Here is an 18,835-nt window from a genome sequence, read left to right as displayed (position 1 = left end):
AAAGGACACCGATTCGATGACAAAACGGTTGAAAATAATGCGATGAGTGTACTTAAGGCTATCCCTAAAAGTGAGTTCCAGGACTGTTTTGATAAGTGGAAACATCGATGGAACCGTGTTATTCAGTCAAGTGGGGATTACTTTGAAGGATGCCACCCACCAGATGATAAAGAATAACGCTAGCACGAAAATATAAAGATAGGCCCGATACTTTTCGGACAGACCTCGTATCTACGGGCAACAACCGTTTGGTGATACCTAACATACGTCCAATAGAGTTATTTGATTGAAAATCGATTGGTGTATTACAAGTTATTTCACTGCATAAAGTATTGTTGTTTGGGCTTTATTTCAAGTTTGATCCCTGTTGACTTCAAGTAACCTTTCAAATATTTATCTCTGTCACCAATTTCATAACTGCCTGTTGGTAGTTGAATTTCAATGTCACCAACTTTGAACTTATTGTGTCCAACATCAACATTTGGTATCGAATTGAATGTAAGTAATTCTACCAAACCAAGAACATAAGTTTTATCTCTATCCAGTTCTATCGGTGGAAAATAGTATGTTTCTAGTATAGATGATCTACCAGAAAAATTCAGGTAATGATTCAACCATGTTGAGTGATCGTTCAAAACTGAATTATTTATTCACAATTCTCAGTATTTATACAAATGGTAATTGTCATGATACTCTAGCAAATCACATACAAATTTCAAACATACTCGTAAATGACCACAAGTATAAGTATTATAATTTTGATATTTTTTATAATTGTATTTGATTTGATCAACTTTGAAATATTTCATAAGATCTAGAGGTGGTTTTAAATCACCAAAACTATCAAAGTAATAAACATTTTTGCCACTTTTTCGATATGCTACCCAATGCGTACCAGGTCCTGAACTATCATCAAGATTTACAACAGCACACTCGTTGAATCGTGGACGTGTTGGCAGAGAGTTCCTCATAAAAACACCACGAAAGTTCGCAATTTGCTATTCGCGAGCATATTTCTTTATTCGAGGACGATGAGGTAGTTTTACTTCAAATTTTTTTCTTAGTCTTCTTGACTTTACTTGTTGTATTGAAGGCTATACCAAAACCTTCTTTATATGGTCTCAAATATAGATCTTTACCAATAGCTAAAGCTTCAACATGTTGGTTGTGTCTCTTCTGTTCTTCTAATTGTTTTTTGGCAGAACTCGCTCGTTTAACAGCCTGAGCTATCCCCGCTGCACCGCCTGCTAAAGATCCAAGAGCGCTGAGACCTGCAAAAACCGGAATGAGTGCAGCTAGAAAACCTCCTACTTTTGGGATTGGAAGTATTCGTGGTAAATTTATATTTTTCTTTCGACCAACACTTTTCATATTTTTACGTGCTGCGTTCAAAGCACTTTTAATAACAATTTTTGAGTCATTAGAAGGAGTTATGGATTTCTTCGTCATACTGATTAATAAACTACAACTCCTATCCGGCTGAAATTTTGACAGTAATCATCGAGAAGGTTGTACTACATGATAGAATATTTCTTTTGCGAGAGTGGCGCCATCGGACGGTGAGGCTAAGTACTTATCGGACCACCCTCGTAAATCGGATTCGGTTTCCAGAGTTTGCATGCGCATGCCAGAAGTTACAGATACAGAGTTAATTTTTTTTGAGTTCTCGGAAAAGTCGTTAACAGACAGGTTTACAGATTATCGGATTCTGATTTCTTTTGTGTTTCTCGGATTTTTTTTTTCAGACTACTACATAATCGATCGTTGATATTCCTCTCACTCCTATACGAGGTGTGTTCAAAAAGTAAGGTGACTTTTCAAATTTCACGGGCAACGTACTTTCGATTATCGATTTTTTTGTTTTGTTATGTTGGTACACTCTTCCCGAACATCTGTACCAAGTTTCAAGTGTATAGCATTTTTTGTTTGGTTGTGAGAGGCGTAAAGGTTATAAGTGTTTTGCGTGTTCGGCGATTTCTTACTATCGAAAAATATGGATCAAAGGATTTGCATCAAATTTTGTGTAAAATATAAAATAAAGTGCTCCGAAACACTTGAAATGTTGACGGTAGCATACGGTGAAACTGTTCTGAGTAAAAAAAATGTTTACAAGTGGTACAAACTCTTCTAAGATGGCCGGGAAGATGCCAATGACGAGCCTCGCTCTGGACGCCCAAGCACGTCAACAACTGATGAAAACGTTCAAGCAATGAAGAAAATTATTCTGGAAAATCGTCGAATCACTATCAGAGAAGTTGCTGAGGATGTTGATATATCGCTTGGCTCGTGCCATGAAATTTTTTCTAACGTTTTGGGCATGAAACGTGTGTTAGCGAAGTTTGTTCCGAAATTTCTAAATTTTGACCAAAAGAACCGTCGCATGAGCATCGCGCAAGAACTGTTGAATGACGTCAACGATGACCCAGATTTACTCAAAAGGGTCATAACTGGTGACGAATCATGGGTATATGGTTATGATATCGAAACCATAGTCGAATCGTCCCAATGGAAGAGCCCAGATGAGCCAAGACCGAAAACAGCACGCCAAGTTCGATCAAATGTCAAAGTTTTGCTCACTGTTTTCTTCGATTACCATGGCGTGGTGCATCAGGATTTCTTACCATATGGACGTACGGTCAATAAACATTATTATCTTGAAGTTATGCGCCGTTTGCGAGAAGCAATACGAAGAAAACGCCCAGAATTGTGGAAAAACAATCCATGGCTTTAGCATCACGATAATGCCCCTGCTCACTCATCTTTGCTTGTGAGAGATTGTTTGGCCAAAAACAACACCACAATTATGCCTCAGCCACCATATTCACCGGATTTGACCCCATGTGACTTTTTCTTGTTCCCAAAACTAAAGAGACCTAAGAAAGGACGGAGATTTGTAACGATTCAAGAGATCAAGACTGCATCGCTGGAAAAGCTCAAGTCTATACCGAAAAGTGCTTATGAGAAGTGCTTTGAGGATTGGAAAAACCGTTGGCATAAGTGTATTGTATCTGAGGGGGATTACTTTGAAAGGGACAACATAAATATTGATAAATAAATAAATATTTTTTCTTAAAAATACAAAGTCACCTTACTTTTTGAATACACCTCGTATATGTTATTTCTCCCACTTCTTCTCCTTCTTTTCTCCCATTCGTTATCACTAAACCCATTTCTCCTAGTCATTTTAACATTTCTTCTGCCTCTGTGTTTAACACTTTATCCTTGGCCTTTATTTCTTCTAGGTTTTTTTCTGTCTTCCATTCTCTCCCTTCATTTCCTGTTCTTGCGTTGAAGTCTCCTCCTATAATTATTGTTTTTCCTCTGCTCTCCTCTATCTCTTCACTTAGGTATTCATAGTTTTCCTTTTTCTCATGTTGCATATACACCGTTGCTATCATGTATTTCCTCCCTCCGATCTTTATTTCTCTTGCTATTACCTCACTTGTCCTTTCTTTCTTCCATTCAACCTTATTCATCCCTTTCCTCTCTCTTACCGCCATTATTCCTCTACTTATTTCTCTCTCCCTGCTTCCTTCCCTTCTTGAGTCTCTATTCTATGTTATACCCTTTCAGTTGCTTCTCCACCCCAGTTTTTGCCCCTTGCCTCTTCACCCAGGTTTCGGTTAACCCTATTATATGAAATTCCTTAACATATTCCCAGTCGTCTTCCACCATGCTCCTAATCACTGCCACGTTCCAGAATAGTATTTTTACTGCTAGGCTTTCGCCTCAAGCGGAGCCCATTCTTCTTGAAGAGCGGCCCAATAACGTTCTTCGGGAGTTGGCTTAGCCGTGGGCTCCTCTTCTGAATCTTCCAGCTAAGTTTGCAGCATCTCGCGGATATGGGCCAACTGGTCAATAACGTCCGGCTTCTGGGTGCTCGAGCTCGGCGCTGGTTCTTCAGCTGCGGCGATGGCCCGTTGGCCAACAGGTATCGCGATCCTTACCGTGGCATTAAGTCGACCGGTCAGCTCGAATAGATCTTCGAGTGTCACCCTGGTATCCAATGGTGTCTGGGGCCCAAGAGCATTCAATAACCCTGCCACGAAGGACTGGACCTTCTCGTGGTTCCCCTCCTACAGGAGGACTGATTTCTTGGGGGTCATGGCTATAATGCTGCTGAAGAAAACAACAAAAACGTCAGAGGATCCAGATATGTATATACGGCGGCAAGCAAGCATGCGACAGTGGCAAAGCAAAATAAGCGAAGCAAAACAAAATAAAGTAGAAGACAAGCGGTTGAAGAGGTTAGTCGTGCTCGCAGGATTAGTTTTTGGAGTGCAAACGTCGCGGCGACGCGATAACTATCGTTGACACGACTTTCTTGGAGCTGCGAGGTCGACCTAGTCTTCTCGGTGCTGTTGTCATATGTGTTTTATTAGCGTCGGCTGGGCTCGAAGCACGGTCATGGGAAATCGCGGGTTCTGCGTCGTATTCAGGTACCATTGCGTCATGAATCTCGTCCTTAGTAGGAGAATTGTCGTCTCCTGCTTCGTCGGGAAACTGTTCCTCGGCGTAGCAAGGTTTGAGATCGCATACGGCGGCTTTACCCACATCAACTCCTTCTTCACTTTAAAGTTGGTACGTGTTGGCACCCAGTCGTGAAGTTACGAGAAAGGTCCAGCATACTTCAGGCTTAACTTAGCCGCGACGGCTTGTGCTGTAGAAGACAGCACGCAATTCCGAACCCAGACCTTACCTCCGACGTTATAACGAACATCACGGTTCTTCGTATTATAATAATTTTCTTGCCTTGCTTGTGGGGCTTGGGAGTTTTGATGGGCTTTAGCCCTAAATTCTTCGAGCTTTTGCATACGACAACGCCACTCGTCAAGAGCGTCTGACTCGAGTTGATCAGTGACAGCACGTTCTTCAACCCGACGCACTGAATGAGGTGGTTCGGGATTGCGTCCATAGTTGGGGAAGACTGGGCTACTTTTCGTAGCTTCGTGTATGGCTGTGTTATAGGCGAAGGTAAATTCGGCTACATGCATATCCCAAGTATTTTTACTTATGGGTTATTTCAAATTATTATTGACCCGTTCCTCGATAAATACGGCGATCATAGTTTTGATCGTCCGATTTACTCGCTCCATAGGATTGCTTTTAGGCGAATAAGGAGCGCAAGTCGCATGCAAAACTCGCTGTGCTTCGAGGAAGTCTTCCACTAACCAATTCTTAAAAGGCGTACCATTGTCGGACAAAAACACATCCGGTACCCCGAAGCGTAGAAATATCCGTTCGTTTAGCGCGCGCTTAATGGTTTTGGCATTTGCCTTACGAACAGGTATGCACTCGATCCATCGAGTAAACAAGTCCAAGAATATGAGTAAGTGTTCGTATCCCTGGGTTGATTTCGAAAACGGACCCATAGTATCTCCGGACACAATTTCCCATGGGCGCTATACAATTCGCTTGTCCATTAATCCGGCAGGGGCCTTCTACTCTACTTTAACCTGCTAGCAGACTTGATAATGGCGTACATAGTGGGCAACATCTTTATAAATCTTGGGCCAGTAATAGCGCAGAGCAGCACGCTCGTGCGTCTTATAGCGGCCTAGATGGCCTGCTGTCGGCTCTTCATGACATTCAGATAGAATCTGCGCACGCTGCATGCGTGGCACGACGAGTTTCCATGCGTCGTCATCGCATCCCAGTAAATTGTCGACTACGGGATTAGGTCGGTAAATGTATAGACGACCTCCTACTACTTTCCAGTAGGGGTGAGCTCGTGGGTCGTCTAGGACTTATAGAACCTTGCGGAGATACCAAGGATCTTTAATATCCTTGTCTACGCTCAATATGGCTATGGTTTCAGGCTGATCCTCTTCAGTTTCAAACATGCGCGAAAGCGCGTCTGGTACGACGTTGTCCTTGCCCTTCCTATGCAAGATATCAAAATCATAGGATTGCAGTTGGAGAGACCAACGAACTAACTTTCCGTTATGTGTTGCAGATTTTTCAGCCATACAAGTCTATGATGGTCAGTGATTACCGTGAAGTGGTAACCTTCTATGTATGGTCGGATTTTTTCACAGACCATATAACGGCTAAGCACTCTTGCTCGGTCACCGAAAGCCGACGTTCAGCTGGAGTCAAAATGCGGCTCGCGTAACACAGCACTTGTTCTTCGCCTTCCACGCGTTGGAGCAGGATGTTACCAAGGCCAATGTCGCTCGTATCGCAATCGACAGTAAACGGGGCGTTAAAGTCCGGCCTAACCAAAACTGGAGCAGTGGCCAGCAGAGCCTTTATTTGCTCAAAAGCAGGCCGTTGCTCTTCGCCCCACTCGTACATCGCATCTTTACGAGTAAGAGTAGTAAGTGGAGCCACTATAGAAGCGAAGTCTCTAACGAACTTTCAGTACCATGAGGCCATGCCTAGAAACCTACGCAAGTGCTTGAGGTTTGCTGGCGCCGGATATTCAGGAATTGGCCTCACTTTATCTGGATCCCTATGGATCCCTTCCTGATTAACCAAGACGCCCAAGTAGCGCACCTCTGGCATACAGATGCGAAATTTGAGGCGATTCTCTATCAGTTGTGCTTCGCCAATGCGCCTAAGGACGAATTTGAGCCACTTGACATGGTCGCCGAAGGTTCCTGTGGCAATGATCAAGTCATCTAGATACGCGAAAGCAAAAGGCTCCATTTCGGATGTGACTATCTTGTCAATCAACATGTGAAATGTAGCGGAAGCTCCTGCAAGTCCGAAAGGCATCCGAATGAATTCAAATAAACCCATTTCTGGTACAGTGAATGCAGTAATCGGAATGGCTCTCTCCGTAAGAGGAACCTGCCAAAAGGCGCCAGACAGATCTAGCGCGCTAAAATAGCGGACGTGCTGAATTTTGAGCGAAATTACATCCATATAGGGTAATGGAGAAGCGCAAACACGCGTCAACGCATTCACTTTCCGAAAATCGATGCAAAAGCGATACGAGCTATCTGATTTTCGAGTCACTATGACTGGACTCGATCATTCGCTGGTGGATCTGCGGATTACTCCCATGCGAAGCATCTTATGCACCCGCTCGTACATTTCCAACTCAACTTTATGTGAGATTGGATAATATTTTTGTTTGACGGGACGAGCATTACCGACGTCGATGTCATGTTGGATCCAATCCGTATAGCCTAGCTATACGGATAGCTTTCCTCATCTGATTCCGGTAGGAGAGTGTACATAAGCAGCTTTCATTCCTGACGTTCGCTGTCTGTAACCTCCTGGGTACCAAACGAGGCGAATGACATCATCTTCTCCGTTCGCATTGAAGAGAGTATAACCGGAATGATGTTCTTACTGCCTTCGACTTTCAACGTGTTAGCTTTCACGTTAAGATTTTCCGAAAAGGTTCGTATAAAGTCGCCGCCTAAAGTGCAGTCAGTATCTGCATCCTTCAGATTGAGCGCATCCACATCGTGCCTAACTCCTCCTATTTCAAAGGGCAACTTAACATTACCTAGGATGGGCACGTGGTGACCATCGACTGCTCTTGCTCCTGACTCAGAGTAAGGTGACACCCTTAAGTTGCAGGCTGCCGCTATATTTACTCCGATGGGACCAAGAACGGTTCGTGATGCTCCCGTATCATATAAAGCATTAAACGAGAAGGGGCCGACATGTACGTTCAGCCACCAACGCGGGTGCTCTTCGACGAATGCGCTTGATGCGGTACCTCCATCGCATACTAAGCGCGGCGATCGAGTGCCTCGTAGCTAGCATCGAGTCAACTGTCACACTCAGCGCTGCATGCGCAACTCTCACAGCGCTAATAGTCTCCAAGGTCCCGTGATTTAAGAGCTGCGTCGTAAGGACATCCTCTACGCGCTGCCCAATTCGTTTTCCGACTTAGTAGTCTTGGAGCATTCAGGGCAGAGGGTCCTGGTGTAATCAGGCCAGCTACAGTCCCAACATAGGACTTTGCCTACGTCCGGGCCAGGCTCCTTGTCCTTATTCTTGTCGGACTTCGGAGTAATCACCCGGGCGCTATTTGCTCCTCGGCCCCCCTTCGGCTTGCCTCGGCACCTCTATCATTGTTAGACCAGCGCGAGGTTCGCGAGACTGCTCTTGAGTCGCCGCTGCTGACTGCATCATGCGCCGACCGGGTCGTCCGGCCTCTGCCGCCTTCAACGGGGGGCAAACTCTTAACTTTGACGGCTGTCAGGTCCTTCCATTTCTTGTCGAAGAAAATCTGGAAGGCTTTCTCTAGTGCAGCTTCGTCGGCGGGAATCGACCTTTCTGTCACTGATGCTACCGCCATCTTGGGCTTCACAGCCTTATCTTTAGGCCTGTAGGCAGCTTCGGGTAGCATACTCTGCTCTAAAGTAGGTGGAGGCTTCCACTGCTCGTCAGACTCGTAGAACTCGATTTCCAGGGCCTTCTCAAGCAACTGCTGAAGCGTGGTAAAGGTATCCTGGTCCTTCTTCAGCCTCTTCTTGAATTTAGGTAGCATATTGTCAATGGCTAAGATTACTTGGTCGCGCGTATTCCAGGGTGTTTCAAAGCGACTAAAAATGGTATTGAAAGCTGAGAAGTAGTAGCGTATCGATTCATGTGCACCCTGGGTGCGAAGGAGTGTCTCCACTGACAAGTTCCTTTTAAACTTGGGCGACTTGCTATATGCTCCTAACGCTACTTTCTTAAATTCCGTATAGGTTCTCCAGGCCAGGCTGACCATCCTTTACCAGAGCAGGGCCGGTTTCTTAAATAAAGACGAGAGTCAATCTAAAAGCTCGTCTTCTGCGACGCGATCTAACCGACAGTTTTCCTCCATTTGCTCGAGGAACTCCTCGATGTTCATAGAGGATTCACCCGAGAATTGGATTTTCTATTTTCTAATAGTCTTTCCTAGATGTTTGCTAGAAAAGCTGAGGCCAGAAGCATCAAAATGATTGCGCATATCGGGCTACAAGTTCGTTCCGCTATGCCCGAAGGGCGCGCCGGTTTGCGCTGTCCGTCTTGGCGTAGCACCCTCAGCCAACGACGGCGGAACAAAGGTGGCATTAGCAGGGGCCCCCCTTCCCCAGACTAAGCTTAATGCTGGGTCAGGAACCGGTGCGAGGGTTGGCGTATCATGCGCACACCGCAATGACAAAATCACTACCCTCCTTCCCCAGCCGGAGCTTACGGGGGTTGCTGGCGCAGATCGTAGTGGCGTAAATGGAGCCGATTGCTTTTCAGAAGTTATTGTCGGTTTAGTTGTAGAGTGGAGAAGACGCGCGTGAGGATTTAAATTACTTTGCGATCGCGTACACGATAAGTCGAAGCATTATCGTCTTCGATTAAATCATACGTGTTTTGGAATTGTACTGTTTTAGCAGTATGCGTCGCATTAAGCTTACGTTGAACTTCTGCTGTTTGTTTTTGAGCATTAGCTACCACGTTTTGCATCTATCTTTGCAAGTCCTTATTAACGCATTTTAATTCGTTGAAATTTTGCGTAAGCCGGTCATTTTCCGATGAAATCGTCGCAATATAATTTCTTAAATCCGTGTTAATTGTTATTAATTCACGTTCTAACAATATAGCTCTCCTGAGCTCGACGGCTGCTGCTTCTGGTACGAGCTGTATTGTGCTATTCGGAAACACGCATCGACTTAAGGGGACCTTTCAATGTGACGGGTTGAAAAAATCGATTTTTTGTTGTTGCATTTTTCGATAGTATTTACCTTCAGAATTGATGTCCCACAGTCGGTTTGGTCGAATTCTACCTTATTGACCGATTTTACTGCTTCAAAAGTGAGAGCGTACCCCGCTCGCTACCTGCGTGCGTTTTTCTCAAAACCACTTTTTTGTAACTGGCGTGCACGATAACTCAAGAACGGTTGATCGTATCGACTTGAATCTGTTTGGAAAATGTTCAGAATTATAAAATGTAGGGAATGAACCTGTAACTAAATGTTTGCTTGAACCTAACCAAAGTTACACACGATTAATCGTACAAAAAAAAAAGACCTTTTTTTCCACTTTTGCGAGAAACGCCGCCATTTTGTTTTCTATAAAATAATTATTCAGAGGTTCATTACCTTCAATTTACATAACAATTTAAAAACCTTTTTGAAATTTCTGTTTCAGATAACCAGAACAGCCAGAATCATGCACGCCAACGAACAACTTTTTTTTCCATGTTGCCTAATTATTTTATAAATAAATAAATAAACATTTTATCAAACTAAAAAAATTTTTTTTTGTTTTTTTGAATCATATCTTTGAGGGAAAAAAGGTTCATTTGATTATATGCAGTAGTTGCTGAGAAAAAAATTCTTGAAAAATCGATTTTTTTTGGGCTGTCACATTGATAGGTCCCCTTAATTTGTTCGACGAATTATCTGTTGATAATTTTATTGTCTCCGAAGACTGCTGAACGCTTGTGTGCAACGTTGTTGCCGTATACGTCGGAGCGGCAGAGGTAACCAAAGTTGCGCTTGTATGCGTAATATTTATGTTGTAATTGTGCGCGGGTGTAAAATTAGAGATCGGCGGTAATGAAAAACTATTGAGGGTATATGTCGTAGCGGTCGTTAACGTTGGAAGATCGCTGTGTTATTCTAGTTGCATATATACTGGTTCGTATTGTGTCGCGATTGGTGATGTGTCCGCAAGCGTTGTAAGCGACATATCTGCTGCATTCTGTGTAAAGCTAGGTGAACTAGTTAAAAATCTTGAAATGTCGCTTTCTGCGTTAATCTCTGCATCATTTGCCATATCTGCTATCAACGCGAGAATAAAGTCATCGCGCAGTTCTGCCGGTAGAATATTCGAACGAATTAGTGTCTCGCATAAGTCGTTTCTTCTGTTTATCGTTCCGTTGCTCTCCGGGTTCGCGGTTATTACAAAGTCCGCTGCGGTGTAATCACCTTGAGGTTGTTTGTATAATCCATTCGCGCGCTCATACATCGAACCTTCAACGAGCAGTTCTAATTTTCGTAGAACTGTATCGAGTTCGTTGCTCGGTAGGTCCTTAATCCAGTCCGAAATTCGCTTTTCTACGCTTTCTTTAAAAATCGATAATTCGTCAAAATCGCCTACACTAGTTGCCATTTTAATACTCAAATAAAATTATTTTTATAATAATAATGAAGCTTTACGCGCGAGATTAAATATTAAATGCTGAGTGTAATTTAAAATAAACGAAAGAAATAAATAAGATTACTTAAGTGTATGACGAATTATCGCGTTTTATTACAATATTTGAGACAAAGTAGTAACAAAATAAACAAAAGATTTGTGTAAAATATATAATATAGATATATATTAAATAATACAAATGCGATATAATTCGAGCATGCGAGAGAATAAACAAAAGAAAGAGACCAGAAACAATAATACTGTTATGAACACACTAGCAGATGCTTACTATCGCTTATATGGGATGTAAACAGCGAAGAACTTTTAGTTTTATCGCAACAGTTGTTTATTTAGCAATGGACTTTAGCGAAACGTAGGCCTTGAATATGCCTAAAACAAATAAACTAAATAGTATGAATATACGTATATATTAATACATGTATATACATATACGTGCCTTCCTTCGTCTTCAACGTTTTAATAAAGGAAAAATATCGGCGGAAATAAATAGCGTTGCGTCTATTATATTAGTTCGCTGCAATGCTGAATTGAGAAGCTGTGGAATTTGTTCTTTGTTTACTTCACGTGTGCACTTGAGCTCACGAGGTAAACACTGGCCTCGACGCGCGCTCGTTTCCTAGAATCAGCTCGAACTCAAATTTTCGGCCGACGCTTAAGCGAAGGTTGTTTGTGTTATTCGACACTTGTAGTCTAACCAACGAGTCTATGCCTCGACGATGGCTTACGTCCTCTTAAACGTTGGGCGCCAAATTATGTAACGGGGAACAGTCCCGTTAGCATAAAAATTGATATGTGAAGATTCGCGGATAACGCAAATAATAAATCCGGGCACGGTTAGGCAGGAACAGCTCGGCTCGTCAGGTATTGTCGGGGCGTCGTAGCTCCAGTGCCAGGTCGCGGCATAAGACTCACACGCCTAAACGCGAGATTAAAAGGTCGAGGAGTTAGTCGGAAGGACGGAATAAAGCGAACGCGCGTTGGTAAAACAAATATATTATTTATTAGAACGACAAACAAATATTAACAAAAATAATATAAGAGCGGCGAAGCAAAGGAGAGAGAGAAAGCAAAAAGATGAATTTGGAGAGAGAGTGAGGTACGCAGCAGTACTTACAAGAAGCTGTCCCCTGGAGGTCGGCTCGCAACAGGCGCTCGGATTACAATTGTAATTAAATAACGAGCCTGAATAGGCTGGCGCCGGTGACAGGAGCCCGTCACTCACACACTCCACACTCTCGCGATTATTCAGCTCGAAAACTCTCACACGGCACACTCTAATTCACGCTGTCCAGGATTCACAATCTCAAAGCGCGGGTAACGTGTTGGTAGCGAAAAACGTGCGTTCTCGTTGAAGTTCGATAGCCGAATCTCTCGCGCCAAGAGATTCAAGCGCCCTCCTCGCGGTCTGCACGTTCGATAGTCGAACAATCTCTCTCTCTCTCTCTCTCTCTCTCTCTCTCTCTCTCTCTCTCTCTGTTACCTAACTTGCTTCAGCCTACTGAAATTAAAATGACATTATATACATTTGACTTATATTAATAAATTAAAATATGGGAGAGGGACATAACGAGTATCATTCACACTCGTTATACTTAATAGGGTAGGTTTAAGATTTCGGAGTTATAGATTTGTGAGTTTGTGAATTTAGGCTTTGAGATTTGGAATTCATTGGTTAAGTGTTTCTGAGTACTGTCTTCGGAATTAGTGAGTTTGAAGTTTGAAGTTTATGGGATTAAAGTTTGAGCGTATGTGGTTTTATGAATTTAAGATTAGAGGTTTGTAATTCATGAGTGTGGAGATTGTGGTGAATATGTTTGGGGTTTGTGAGCTTGGGGTTTCTTGACTTGGAGTTTATAATCTTAAAAATTTGAGGTTTGTAGGTATGGAATTTATGGACTTGGGTTGGTAGGCTTGAGATTTGTAGGCTTGCCATTTCTAATTTCGAAATTTGGGGTTTTGGAACTTGTCGGTATGAAGTTTGTGGGCTTAGGATTTATGAACTTGGTGTTTGTGGATACAAATATATTTTAAAAATATAGTTTTACCCCTATAAAATATAAAGTGTGCAACCCTTCATATTCGAAACCAATATAATTTTGTTGTTTGTTTTCTGAAAATTTTTTCTATTTTATTTTATTAAAAAATGTCAAATCAAAACCGAAGTTACTGAAAAAAATGTGATCTTGAAGGTAATTTACGGGGGTGGTTTTTGTCCACTAGAAGTTAAAATTAACCGAAAAAATACGTATCACCTATTTTTCAATGCACCATATGATACCACAATTTTATAAAAACCGAGGATCATTTATTGTGTTATTTATCTATATTGCTTTATAATAGGGTTTAGGGGTAGTTCACCCCCGTAACAAAAGATTATGTGGAAACACCGAAATACGTTATCTTTTTTTTTGTCATTTTGTATTTGAAAAGCATTTTTTTCTATTTTTGTAACAGTTCTGTAAAATTTTACACGAAAAAAATACTAGAAAAATACACCCCTATTAAATCTAAGAGTTGCAATCCTTATTATCAAAACCTATATGGTTTTGTTGCGGTTTTCATGGCAATTCTTTTCCATTTTGTTTTATTAAAAAATATTGAACAGAACTGAAGATATTGAAAAAAAATGTGATTTTGAGGTTGACTTTCGGGTGTGGTTTTCATGCGCTTAAAGTGGATATCCGCCGATAAAAAAATACGTGTCTTTTATTTTTTGATACACTATAACATATCTCAGTATTATTGAAATCGGAGAGGGACACCTGGGGTACTTTCCTTGTTAGAGCAACTACTATCGCTGATGCGTTGGCTAGACATTTAATATGCCCATTCGGTGCCCCGAAAGCAATATTGTCAGATCGCAGGATCTAGTCTTACGCTTGATAGAGCTAAAGATAGCGGCGGGTGAAAATCAAATCCGTGAAAGGAAAAGTCTAAAGACCGATACGACAAACACGCTAGACCCTTTAAAGGGAAAGTTGGCGGTTATGCCTGGGTATTAAATGAACCTCGGGTAGGAAAAGCCGATAGCTATTATAAAAAACCCTTAAAAATTGTCGAAATTTTAAATCATAAAAACGTCTTGTTAGAATTACCCAATGGAAAAATAATACGCAAGCATATGGATAAACTTAAGCTTCAGGCGTAACTATATAAATTCAAATATTCATATATCTTATCTATTCTATACTTTTCATCTATACTATTTATTTGGTTCTGTTCTTTCAGGTAGTATTCTTCTTTTTCATTTAATATGTATCTGATCCTACTTTCTATTCGCTCCGTATTCGCCCCGTCTGTTATGGACCCCCGAGCTTATACTATAGAAAAGCTAGACAGCAATCCAGGAATATACTATGAAAGAATAGATCCAATGAGAATAAAGAGGGCAGACTGGAAACTATACATATCTATCGATACCAACTCATTCCTGGCAAAGATGACTACTATAATTGACCTTCTCTTGCTATTACGAAATTGGCATCTCAATGAGGAAACTTGCAATAATATAATTGGCAAAGATCATGTTGACCTGAAGACAATTGCTCTTGAATAAATACAAACAAACATTAAAAGAGCTATCAAGAACATGGGACACATTCAACCCCCCGATGTTCAAGGACCTAAAAATATCAGGTCAAAGAGATTGGTACCTTTTGGAGGCATAGGAAGTCTAAGTTATAGTTTATTTGGATTGGTAATTATTGACGAGACTGGTAAAATAGAAGCCAATATAAATCAACTGTATGCAGACCAAAAGGATATTATTAAACTTTTCAATGATAGGACTCATATAATCACTTCGGGAATGGAAAAACTATAAAATGATGGACGTTCACGTGGACAGAATTTACAAATTATGCATTCAAATGCGACAAAAATTCGATCAAATTGGAAAATGAGAATGTTCGACTGGAATACATGATTTCAGTACAATCGTTTGGAAGAATGCTAGAGGCAAAACTGGACCATTACATCAAAAGTTCGGAAAGACTACTTAAAATTATTCATGCGTTAAAAAAAGGCAAAGTACATCCGGACCTTATAGACTCTAACATTTTGCATCAAATAGCGAACGATATAAAATTTATTGTAAGAGACCTTGATTTTCCGATTCCAACTGAACACCTCAGAATCGAGGAAATCATTAAAATTTCGAGCACTGATGCAATCCAGCGAAAAGGGAAGACGTACATTGTCGTCCATTTACCTCTAGTCGACAGAAATGACTATAATCTATACCGCCTGCACTCAGTATTGATACCACAATTACCGAGATCAACTGAAAAATCAGCATATATAAGATACAGATATCCGTACTTGGCATTAAGTTCGGATCAAAAACAATATACGAGGTGTGTTCAAAAAGTAAGGTGACTTTTCAAATTTCACGGGCAACGTACTTTCGATTATTGATTTTTTTGTTTTGTTATGTTGGTACACTCTTCTCGAACATCTGTACCAAGTTTCAAGTGTATAGCATTTTTTGTTTGGTTGTGAGAGGCGTAAAGGTTATAAGTGTTTTGCGTGTTCGGCGATTTCTTACTATCGAAAAATATGGATCAAAGGATTTGCATCAAATTTTGTGTAAAATATAAAATAAAGTGCTCCGAAACACTTGAAATGTTGACGGTAGCATACGGTGAAACTGTTCTGAGTAAAAAAAATGTTTACAAGTGGTACAAACTCTTCTAAGATGGCCGGGAAGATGCCAATGACGAGCCTCGCTCTGGACGCCCAAGCACGTCAACAACTGATGAAAACGTTCAAGCAATGAAGAAAATTATTCTGGAAAATCGTCGAATCACTATCAGAGAAGTTGCTGAGGATGTTGGTATATCGCTTGGCTCGTGCCATGAAATTTTTTCTAACGTTTTGGGCGTGAGACGTGTGTCAGCGAAGTTTGTTCCGAAATTGCTAAATTTTGACCAAAAGAACCGTCGCATGAGCATCGCTCAAGAACTGTTGAATGACGTCAACGACGACCCAGATTTACTCAAAAGGGTCATAACTGGTGACGAATCATGGGTATATGGTTATGATATCGAAACCAAAGTCCAATCGTCCCAATGGAAGAGTCCAGATGAGCCAAGACCGAATAAAGCACGCCAAGTTCGATCAAATGTCAAAGTTTTACTCGCTGTTTTCTTCGATTACCATGGCGTGGTACATCAGGAGTTCTTACCATATGGATGTACGGTCAATAAACAGTATTATCTTGAAGTTATGCACCGTTTACGAGAAGAAATACGAAGAAAACGCCCAGAATTGTGGAAAAACAATTCATGGCTTTTGCATCACGATAATGCCCCTGCTCGCTCATCTTTGCTTGTGAAAGATTTTTTGGCCAAAAACAACACCACAATCATGCCTCAGCCACCATATTCACCGGATTTGGCCCCATGTGACTTTTTCTTGTTCCCAAAACTAAAGAGACCTATGAAAGGACGGAGATTTGCAACGATTGAAGAGATCAAGACTGCATCGCTGGAAGAGCTCAAGGCTATACCGAAAAATGCTTATGAGAAGTGCTTTGAGGATTGGAAAAACCGTTGGTATAAGTGTATTTTATCTGAGGGGGATTACTTTGAAGGGGACAACATAAATATTGATAAATAAATAAATATTTTTTCTTAAAAATACAAAGTCACCTTACTTTTTGAACATACCTCGTATACAGATGAATCACCATTCGTTACAAAGTTATGTGCCAACACACTATACCTTCATTTGTCCAGTAAGAGGATATCTTTTAGATATTAATTTAAATAGAAACTATGAATTAGGGATGTTATTGCAGCCATCTAGTCATGTACTATACCATTGCGACATAGTATTAAAAAAACAACGTATAACTGATTGGAATTATATAACAATGGATGGTTCATGGATATTCTCAGCTTATCGACAAGATACGGTTCGAATCGTTTGCCCGAATTGAATGGACCAAATAACCAAAATACAAGGGGTAGGAATACTTAAAATTGCCCCGGGTGCATCGGATATATAAGGATGCAATTTTGCTAACAGAAGCGAGCAAAGATAATACGAATGTTTGCCTATACCAACTAAACTTAATCCTCAATCTGACAAACCTCTACCCGACGTTAACCTATTTATCTGAAACAGATATAAAACTAGAAGAATGGACTCACAAACTGAAACTTGGACCAGTCAAGAAAAGACATTAAACGATATTATGGAAAAGACAGAAATGATATGAAAACATAAGAAAATCACGACGTCCCAATCAGACTATTATGGACTAATTTATGGAGGATTCAGCATTAATATCATAATCATAATAATTATCAGTATAATTTATAAATACTGCGTCACAGGCAAGAGAGCCTTGACTAATGCCACAACACTAGAATTATCTCACATGCATACACCAAAGTCGTCTCAACACAATTGATCGGACCTCCGACACAGATCAGTTTTTCCTAGCCTTGGACTGACCACAAATAAACAAACACCCACCCGGATGTCCGAAGAACAATCTACTAAACAAATTCAAACTGAAACTTTCCATATTCAAACTTCAAAAAAACCGAAATTTTCCGCGACTAAACCTAATCCGTTGATAAGATCTGAGAATTCTTCGGGTTTACAGACCCAGACAGCGGAGTCTGTATGAAAATTAACCAATAATTTATTGATTATTTGTTTTAGTACTTAATATCATCATGAGTGACGTTTCTGAGCATTTGATCATAGATCCAAGATGCATCAAGATACGATACTTCAGACATTTAGCCGCTGAGCGAGCTTTTGACACGATTAGAAAATATCAGACCCATACAGGAATTACATTTGTTGCGAAATCTTACTCATAATAGTACAAGAATAATTCTATGTAAATTTGCTAAGATTAAACATGCAATTGAAGCAAGGATGTGACGGTAAACGTCATATTAGCGCTAATAGCCTAACCTAGTGGCTGCCCGCGGGGGCAGCACCTACCGGGAGACGAAAAACGTAATAAGGGAATTCGGAACGCGACGAGGTGGAACGCGCGCGATTGAAAATGAACCAGTATGGGACTAGCTACCGATACGAAGGCCGCAAAAATCGAGGCTCGTAACCTGATCGCCTGAACGCACCGCAGAAATCGAGTGATTGTTGTCGCCGAGTTATCCAGAGAATGCTGACCAGAGCCTGCAAACACGGTGTCCTCCTGTGACGAATCGATAAGATGAGTCAAATGATCTCGCTCAAAGAGGCGGCCGATGGCTCGCTCGACGCGGTCTGCGAGCAACTTCACGCTGAAACTCGCTCGCGAGTTGCTCGCAATATAGACCAACAGAGACTCCGTTTCCCGCCGCCGAAGCAGCAACAGCTCCAGAGGGCTCCGTACTGTTTTCTATAATAGAAGAAGACGGCTAGTTCTTGAGTGGGAGTTTTGCAGCATTCTTTGGAACAAGAAGACGATTGAAAGGTGTGACAATATCATCATCGAAGAAGAATTTCCTGACTATTACTGCTGGCGTGGATTCAACGAATATTAGATAAGTAACCTGATCTACGTTAGACTGCCTGAGAATTTTAACTGTAACTTCGAACCATTTGAATTTAAATATTGAATTGGAAACGAAAGGGCCGTTCGCGCAAAGACAGTAAATTGCAATATGAAATAACGAATGGAATTTGTAATTTAGATCATGTAATTAGTGATGGAATTTTATGATTGCATCGCGTATTTTATATAGTTTTATAAAATATTAACTCAACGAGAATTGGA

The sequence above is a fragment of the Phymastichus coffea genome, unplaced genomic scaffold, assembly GCF_024137745.1.
Source record: "Phymastichus coffea isolate CEN01 unplaced genomic scaffold, Cenicafe_Pcof_1.1 PCOF00018, whole genome shotgun sequence".
NCBI classification, from domain to species: Eukaryota; Metazoa; Arthropoda; class Insecta; order Hymenoptera; family Eulophidae; genus Phymastichus; species Phymastichus coffea.
Note: the sequence above shows the minus strand (reverse complement) of the source record.